Source organism: Anoplophora glabripennis, unplaced genomic scaffold, assembly GCF_000390285.2.
Source record: "Anoplophora glabripennis isolate ALB-LARVAE unplaced genomic scaffold, Agla_2.0 scaffold60, whole genome shotgun sequence".
Classification (NCBI taxonomy): domain Eukaryota; kingdom Metazoa; phylum Arthropoda; class Insecta; order Coleoptera; family Cerambycidae; genus Anoplophora; species Anoplophora glabripennis.
Window position 1 is genome coordinate 1025588 of NW_019416238.1, and position 10095 is coordinate 1035682.

Consider the following 10095-nt stretch of genomic DNA (forward strand, 5'->3'; position numbering starts at 1 on the left):
ACAAATTCGCTTCTCACTACAGGATCTCGGAAACGGTAAGAGCCACGAAGTAGCTTAAATGGGGGCAAAGTTTTGTAATCAGGGGACCAACATTATGCATCTAAAAAATCAAGGCTAACATAATTAGTTTTTGAAATATTTGAAAAAAACGAAATTTTGAAAATCCGTTTTTGTTTAATTTCAACCTTGTTTGAGGTGATATTGAAAAAAGAACAACACTTTCTCATAGCCACTTTTTACCCTCTATCGAATGGCATAATCAATTTTTGTATATAACGTTTCGTCTCCCCAGGACCACCATCAACTTTATTTTTTTAAATACGACCCTAGAAATTTTATTACATATTTTGCAAGCCTTCAGAACCTCCAATACTGTACTGCCTTAGCCCGAATTAGATTCAGACGTTTTGTCTCGAAAAATTCATCTTCAGTGTATTTGTTTCAAATGTATCTAATTTTTTTATTTAGATTTCTTTGTTTATTAAATTATCGTACACTGTAAGTGTCTGTGAAATCCATTTAGTTATTTAAACTATTACCACTACATTACATTGATAGGACAGTATAACTAGCACCCCTAGACGTGACTCCAACACTGTTTGCATATTCGTATTTGTCACCTCAAAAAACGTAAAACTATAAATTTTCAAAACAATCGGTCCGTACATACTTAAAATATAACAAAAAATCGAAAATATTTTTTCAACTTTAACACTCTGTAGAACGAAAAGGAGCAACAATTGATTAAGGCATGTTTGGCCCAATCACTATATTTTGACGTTAACAATCTGCCATTAGGCTGTGTCCCATTATTAATGACTCACCCTGTATATAAATATGGACTCTTTGAAACAGATACCGTCTGGACTATTAATCAAGCAGTGAATTTAAATTAAAGTAGGAATAATTATGAAACGTAACGAATTTGGATACTTTCAAAAATTTCTTGTTTGTCGAACCAAATATTATACTATAAGACTTAAGTGTTCTTCAAAGTTAATATTTGTGATTCTTATGTATTTCTAGGTATTTATTAGTTATTATACAAGAATAACTATATTGCTTTAAAAAACTTCATTATTGCTATTTCATATAAATGCCACTTTTTTTCACTAACTGAACTATATGAATTATTTATTTTTATCTTAAATAGTTGATGCTAGTAATACGTTAGAAATAACAACTGTTGACCGAAATAGGTTTCCCATCACGTTAAAAGAGATTTAGATGACAAAATTAATAGAACTCTTTTTATACAGGACATAATGTTTAATCATTTTTATTGTCCATAGTATATGAGGTGTTTTTTATTTGGACACTGACAAAGAACACTTACTAAAGTATTTAAATTATACCCGTTTAGCAAAAAGTCCATAAAAAACAGATCACACTGCACCAAATTCACCTATCACTTCACTTTCTGTAGACTCGCAGAAACTAACTGTGTTGATATTATTTATTCTTCTATTAATGTGTCTCAAATATGTTATCTCCTTTATATTATAAATTTTAGCAATTATCGGATAAAATTACAAATACTCTGATCTGATTTATCATTAAAAATTTTATCCCGCTATTTTGGATATAGCTTCTCGATACTGATAACGATGACAAATATGATAAAAATGGGTTTTGATTTGCGACTTTAGGTCACTTAGCTCGGTAGAGATAATCATTAAACTTTTTCAAGTATTTTTTACTATTACTTTTAACAATTTAAATCTCGCTTACCAAAAACGACCAAATTGTCTAATAGTCGGGGAAATAAAGCATTAGAAACGGCCTTACCTCCGAAATCTGTGCAGTAAGATGGATCGTGATGCAGTTTTTTGCATTCGATTCGTTAGAACGTCCAGAAAGTTTGTGACCCTATGTGATCAATGAGAAATGAAAATTGCATCGGTGCATAAGAAAAATGCATTTTTAAAATTGCATCTCGAAGAAGTTAAAAAATGAAAAATGTATAAAATTGTACCTAGGAGACCGTTGTCGTCGTGATATTCGTGTTCGACGACCCCAAAAGCCCCCGAGTAGCAAAATTGAACTCATTTCCGTCAATATTTTCCAATTTATAAATTTTTTATTTTTTAATTCTTCGAGATGCAATTTTGAAAATGCATTTTTCTTATGCACCTATGCAATTTTCATTTCTCATTGATCACATAGGGTCACAAACTTTCTGAACTCTCTAAGGAATCGAATGCAAAAAACTGCATCACAATCTATCTTACTGCACAGATTTCGGAGATTCAATGCTTCATTTCCTCAGCTATAAAGTCAGTGACCATAAGTGATCGGTCACATTCGAAAATGACCGCCGAAAATTTAAAATTTCCAATTTTTCTCAATATTTCAATAATTGTATTGAAATTATTATTCATAGTTATCAACAATTATTATACAGGATGTTCTGAAAGTTCGTCAGGAAAATCTGAGAGGTGATTCTACGGATTGAAATAATAGCAGTGTGTAAAGAAATTTTTTTCGAATTGTCAATTGTTTGCAAGTTACAGCTTGTCAAAGTTATTCTTTTTTTAATATTTCTATTTAAATAACTTATTTAATTCAAGTTCGATTGGTCTCTCATTTAGCACACCCGCTAAGTAGATGAAGCTCTTATTGGACCAGTCAGAGAAAAGTGTCACTATGTGCCGCTAGAGGGCACGTTACCCAGAACTCAAAATTTGTTTTGTTCATTCTTTCTGTAATTAATGCATGAACCCCTAGTACATGATAGAGGTGTAATAATTTTTCCCATAGCACACGCCACACGGTACTGTTAGATACACCTACTACTTGGTGAGTGTCGCGAGCAATGCTCCTCGGATCTTCCTCAAGGAGGATTATGATGTCTTCTTCGTTGTCGAAAACACGTTGCGGCCTTCATATGTCAGATGGACCGCATAAAAACGACAAGTCTTATTTAAATTGTACTGACATTCTCTGTACTTTAACACCACGTCTGCTAGTTCTTGATCAGAAAACATTTTATAGACCAGCTAAGTATTATTGCAATACACAACACACGTGAATAAGATGCACAGGGTTGGCTTACATTTGTGGTTAATTTTGTTAATTAAATTTCTCGAAAACAGAAGCATTTAGTTTAGACCATCAGTTGCTTAATAAAAGTTGCTCATTTTTGTGCCCTCATGCCTTATCCTTTTCAACACTTATTTCAGAAACACCCTGTATGTATACTGTTATTGAAACAATCAATATGGTTATATAATTTTAATCTTGTAATCGCATATTTTTTTCATAAGTAGCACTACGGAACAGAAAAATTTTGGTTTAAATTCTGAAATTATGTAAAATAAAGTGACGTTAATTATTAATAGTGTTTTAATACTGTACTAATATACCAAGAATAAAACAAATATGATATTTGGAAACAAAAGTGCCTAGTAGAAAATTCAAGTTGGGTAATTAGCTTTAGTTATATTTTAATCAGTTGAATGTAGGAAATTAATAAAATACAAACAGACAATTGATTAGGATCTCATAATATCAGGTGATTATGAGTGTATGAGATCCGCTATAACTATTTCTTTTAAATACTGCCACATGTCCCTTTTTCTATTTGTTGCCACTTTCCTCCTATAGCTTTGAAGAAATTAATTATTGCATATCCAATAATCGTTTTGTATTTGTTATCTTTTGTTATTTTACAAAAAAAAAACATGTTACAGCTAAGTCTGAATGGATTTAACCTTAATACTAGACACATTTATTTTATCGTTTTCATCCTCCACAGAGTCCGTATTAAATGACCTATATAAAAATGATAGCATTACTTGCTCTAGATATGGGATATATTGAAATAAACTGCATTTTGGATCGAGAAAACGTGTTCAAAATCTAATCAGGTCATTTAATATTAGAGAGATATATAAGTCTTGGTAATTCAATCTTGGCATTCTGTGAATAATCCTGACCTTCGAAATTCGTAATATTAGATGAATGAAATATAAAGCGAAATTTTTTATTTAAATATATTGTAAAAAAGTACAAATACGAAAATTTTTGTTCATTTCTCAGAATAATACATTTTTCCACATGATATGGAATTTATTTACCCAATAGAGTATAAAGTAATTGGTCGCGTAAGCAACCAAGTTACCAGAAGTATTTCATCTTCACATGTCATCCTCAAAATGTAACACTTATAACACTTATAAACTATACGGGAGGTGTTAAGACAATTTTCTCCAATTTCTGCCATATGGAAAACGTCATTTACGATATACTCTGACTACACTTTAAATACTGTTAAATGATTCTACAATTATTATCATAAATTCACGTACGTGACCTAATATCAGTTTAGTTGTTAATGTAACATCTTAGAATCCTCATAATAACTATTTTCTATCACCAATTACAAATAAGCAGGCTTGGCCTATCTTTCCTAAAAACCTCATCATAAATTGACGGTTGCAGTAGCTGGATGGGTGAAGCCCCACGTTACGTTTCACACATGTGCTTACTTTACATTTACAGTTTCTACATATTTTATCGGTTTCTGAATATTTTGGAAGATGTTCTCTGCCATCATACCACATCGTGAATAGGATTCGGCATAACTTTCCAGGACTTGCAGTTTTCCATATGTTTTTAAGAAGTGAAGTGATAAATGTCTTCGAAATGTCAATAGGTTTACAATACAATCATCTTGAGGTTTCAGCTTTTTCATCAATAGATATGCATTGACAATGACAGCGTCAAATAACTAAATGAAAATTGTCAACCGCATTCTGGTAGAATTATTTTCTTTTTTTCTCGTCTGCATCATCTTGCCATTGATTTTTCTTGAGCTGTGCTAAAAGTTACACATGTACGTTGTACACGCCTTGTTATCTTTCCACAGCACTACCAAAATATTTTCGTTATAAGTGGACTGAAAATCGTATGATCCTCTTGGCAATTTAGCCATTCCTTTAGCACTTTGCAGATGACATTTCATTACTCTATTCTCCTGAATAGTAGCAGTTGCACAGAAACCTTGTTCAGCCAATTCTTTGAATAAATTTAAAGTGGAGAAATAATTGTCAAAGAATAGCTTATAGTCAGCGTTTGGTGGTACTTCGGCCAATTTCATAAGTGCAAGAACCGCAGCTCTATACTATGATTCAAATTTGCATCCCGCTCATTGTCACTAGCGTTGGAATCCTCATCGGTCTCATCTTCCTCGGTTGGAAGAATTGCGTAAATGTTAATAGAAGCTTGATTATCAGCTGCATTATCATCTTCTATCAACTTACAAAGTTGGTACAGTGATAAACTGGAACAAAAATTTTAAATCGTAATAATCGTATTGCATAGTATCCGTTATAAAGGATGTAAACAAATCTAACTAATATTTTTTTAGAGCTATATAATGTTGAAATGTGGTCTATGTTTCTATACTGTTGTTATGAAATGCACTAGCTCTGATAACAACTGCAATTCCAGAATTTAATAAATAACTAAAAAAAGTAATTTCACTTAACAAAATCTGATTCTGAAACTTGTTTAGGTACATTTCGCAAGTGTTAGACAGTAACTTGCTCGAAATGCACTGGAATATCTTTCAAAATATTATTCTCGTTACCCATTTTCTTAGTCAGGACTACCTACATTCAATCTGCTACTGACTAACACATCTTTCTACAAATATCTTAGGGAGAAAATTGGATATGCATATGTCCGTTTCTACCTACTTACAACACTCACAGAGCTGATCTTTAATTTTTGCAGGCTTTAAAATATAATTTCAATTTAAATTCGTAAGTAGGTAGCAATTGTACTCAAGCATATACTTTAAAACAGAATTAAAGTTTATTTTTATTACAAGCCTAAGGAAAATAACCAATGAAAAACACGATATGGTCGCCAGGCCAGGAATAATGTTTCCACTTTACATTACAATAATATTTCGAGATAGTTGGTAAATTATTCATTGCTAAATGTTTTCTATAATGACTAAAAACTGGTGTAGTAAATATATCTCTAAATTTTACATAGGTACTTTAAAATTTCCATAGTTTGAAATGGTTTCAAACTAATGATACCAATGGTTACATTATTTTTTCTGTTACGTTAATAAAAGCGTTAGATTCGTATATTAAATTAGTGATATTAAAATACAATTGAGTAGAGTAGAACATCATACGTATACATATTCCAACAGTTATATTGATACAAATAATATTACTTTCGATGTTTATATTAAAGTAGGTAGATTAAATCTTCGTCGTTTGAATAATATTGTGAGCGTACTCTTTCTTTTAAGGCCTCATTGAACACTGATGAAGTAATAAATGAAAATGTTTTCGTAGCTAACGGGTGAGTTTGTTTATAAATTTTCTTGGGTTCAAAGTATTTTTCCTATCTCCTTTCCAGCAGTAATTACTTTTATTTCCTCAAAGCTTTTTCCAGGTTTGAAACATAAAAGGATACTTCCGTTTCTCTAATTGGCCTTTCAATGATTTGTTTCAACATAAAAGTCGCACCTTGAACTGCCCGATCTCAGAATCAAGAAAAATAGCTTTTATACAGGGTGATTAATTAATAATGGGACAGTGCTTAATGACAGGTTACTAACTTCAAATTTGTACGATTATGCCTTATCCGAATGTTGTTCCTTTTCGATCAATCAATTGAAGTTTAAACATTTTTTTCGATTTTTTAAAATATCTTGAGCTTCTTTTAACCTAGGTATTTAAAGTTTGTATGACCATGTTTTCTAAGGTGGTAATTGCGAAAATAATAACTATTTTGCAATCAGTTCTAGGGGGCGCTAATTGTAGTGTTCTGTCAGAGTAAAAATATATCAAACTTTTTGTCCCTCAAAAATCTGAACTTGCAATGAGAAATTATTAAACTATGTTCAATTCTAAATAAAAACTATACGTGTTAATAATAGAAAAACCGTTTTCGAAATAAAGACGATTTATAAAAATTCAATGTTCAAAATACCTATTACTTTCACGAATCTATATTTACGTTTTATTAATGAGAAGAAATATGTTGATGGAAATTAAAAAAAAAGCAAATTCTGAATCACAATACACTCAGAAACCTGGAACCTCTTCCATTCAGTCTTCGAATGTTTATCACAATTGCACAAAAAATTTGCCGGCAAAAGATAAAAGTAAATACAGAATTATTATTAAACATCATAAAAAAAGTTATTACTAAAAATTATATTATTGAGACCTGTACTATGAAAAATGGTATTGAAAAAGTATAATTATTTTCGCCCAAAGAATCTGTGATCAACGGCTTAACACACTCCTTTGCAACGCCCTGTATAGGAAGTCATAATTTTGAACTAATTTGTATACAGGATGTCCCGTTCATGTTTCAAAAAAACTTGTGTGTAAGTACCTCATGGGAAAATAATAGGAGTAGTTCATGTAAAGTTTTTTTCTTAGACGACCTGTTTTCGAGATACAGTGTGTTGAAGTTATTACTGTCCAAATGGTTTTCCTTAATTGTCTTTGTACCTAAAGATAAAAATGTCAAAATTTGTACACGAGTAAACATCAACTGTGCGTTAAGAATAATGTGCAACCGGTTTCTTTCTGAAAAGCAGTGTCGCCAATACAGGTAATTGGAGGGGTACAATCGAAAAAAATATGTTAGAAGTCAAAATGTATTACATTTCCAAACGGTTCTGTAAACTCTAAAGCATACTACAAAAAAAGGTATACTTGTCGAAATTCCGTAGCATGTACCATTTTCGAGAAATATTCAAATGTAGGTATGATAATAAATATATCGTTAATTAGTTTCAGTTAATAATAATTGATAAAATTTAGAAATTGGGATGGTGCACTTGGGATGGTGCACTGGTTGGGATGGTGGGTCTTGCAGAAGATTCAAATACATATGAATTAAATAAAATTATACTTTTCATCTGAAATTTATGTGGCTTTAAAACCACTTAATGTACTAGAGTAGTCTGTAAAAAAAATATTAAAATGTACATTTCCCGTGCATATTTGATACGAATTCAGAATGTAATAATTTCGTGTCGAATGTTCTCCACTGTAATAAAAAATTTCCATTATGAATGCAAATAAAATAGTGTAAAATCTTATTAAATTTTTAAATTTCCAGTTAAATTCCCTCTCGTTTTAGAGCGAGTTATAACGACGAGGTTTGCACACACAACGAATCCAAAGCAATATGAAAATAAATTTAAATAATATTCCTGACATACCATTTCATCTCGTTGGATTTATTACGCTACTCGTAAAAGCTAGCGCGTTATATCTTCCTGCATTTGGTTATAAATATGGCGGCTGTACTCCGCCAAGTATACGTTTACGCATTTTCAAATTAAAGGCAGTTTTAGTTTTATGGCTATCATAAATTTTGTCCCACTCGTATCGATGAATTTGTATACGTAACGCTCAAATTCTTTCTGGTAATATTGGGATTATTGATATTTTATTTTAGAGATATAATAGAGAATACAGCGTGTTCCACTTTGAGCGGCGCTACTTTCGTAAATTAAAACAATTGTTTTTAGTAGGACATTCATTGAGTTCTAAGTTATCATACCTTACTAATTATTTTTCTGTCCCAATTTCAAACGTTGCTGTTTTAAAAAAACTTAACTAAAATTGAGGTCGCATTAGGCACTTCCTTAGAAAAAAACCGGTTTGCGCTTGCGCCTGTATTGTGTGCAGTAGATGTAGTTATAGTTACCTATAATTTTTGATAAATCTTCAGTTATGTATTTTTTAGTTAAACCTGCATTCATAGATTTTTTTTAATTATTCTAATATATATATAGTTCTTATAGAATTTTGGATTTAGTCGGGTATGTCAGTAAAAATTAACAATGAAGACTCTTTATTCAGTTCAAGATTTCGAATACTTTATTGTCTCTTTTTCAGGAACCCTATAACGGTTACAGTACTATGAAAAATTTTATTATACAATAGTATGAAAAACTACAGTTGCTGAGGAACAGACAATAAAGTACTCCAAAGCTTGAATTGAATAAACAGTCTTCTTTGTTAATTTTGACTGACATACCCGATTAAATCCAAAATTCTCAACTTAAACAGTCGGCTAATAGTCTACTCTTATCTCTCTATAGGTATTCTTAAATAATTATTATAAATATTACTGTCTTTCTCAACAAATTATTTATTATTTAATGTTCTCTAAAATAATAAACGATTAAAATTTAATTTGTCTAAAAAGCAAGATTTTTGCAAGTAATGGAAATTTTTTGTAACTTTATATTTAAACAATGACATTTCAAAAACTTGTTGAATTTTTGAGAACTTGATATTTCATAATTAAAGCAACAATTTTTTATAGCTGTGATCAGGAGCTTTGGCAATTCATTTGTTTTTCACGTATAAATAGACTAAGTATATGAATTTTACATTCCTTTCTTTTTAAAAATAAATCTTGATAAAGCTCTCGATGAAGAGATAGAAGAATAGCTGTTTTATTTATAAAGGAATAAGTTCCCAAACGAGAAATATTTCAGTCCAATAGTCCAGAAATATTTTTTTCAAATTCTGTTTGCCTAATTTTTGTAATACAAATAATTTTCGAAATATTAATGTTTTCTGGTTTTACTGGGCGAGCAATATTGCTATAACTTCTTCAAATTTAATTTGGAGCATAGCTGCATATATAATATTTTACCAGAAATTATATTACCCTTTTCATCTTTTAATGTTATGCCTGTTTGTGTTAAAGCTGTTTTACATTGACAATTTATTGATCAATTAATTGATAAAGTCGCTTCATCAAGAAATTGGACAAGTGTAATGCACCAAATCAGCTGTCAAATAACTTCATCAATTTATTCATCAAGTTCTTGACGAATTAGAGCATGTTCTAATTTTCGTCAATTTCTACGTGAAGTTCGGAAGTACCAAGCCAACAGATTTCCAGCCTCAGATCAGTAATGAGGTTATGTTATTGGAATATGTAAATAATTGTGTGGCGTCGTGCTAGTTTTGCATTGTTTTTACTGATTTGTTATTTACAAAAACTAATATTTATATAATATGTGTCAGAACGGTACCGCTGTTGTATCACTACAATTATGAGTGGAAAGGTGACATTTTTGAAATT

The 10095-nt window shown here is 30.7% G+C and overlaps 1 protein-coding gene across 2 annotated transcripts in view; it reads right to left on the reverse strand.

Moving 5' to 3' along the window:
• LOC108917969 (protocadherin gamma-A5-like) overlaps positions 1-1482 on the reverse strand; it is a 35998-nt gene extending 34516 nt beyond the window's left edge. Inside the window, exon 1 of one of the 2 annotated variants that reach the window (XM_023455775.1) lies at positions 1356-1482. The gene's annotated coding sequence lies outside the window, so the exon portion shown is untranslated. Of the gene's footprint in view, positions 1-1336 lie in introns of both variants that reach the window. The other variant, XM_023455769.1, reaches the window with a different exon arrangement.
• Between the last annotated feature and the right edge of the window lie 8613 nt (positions 1483-10095).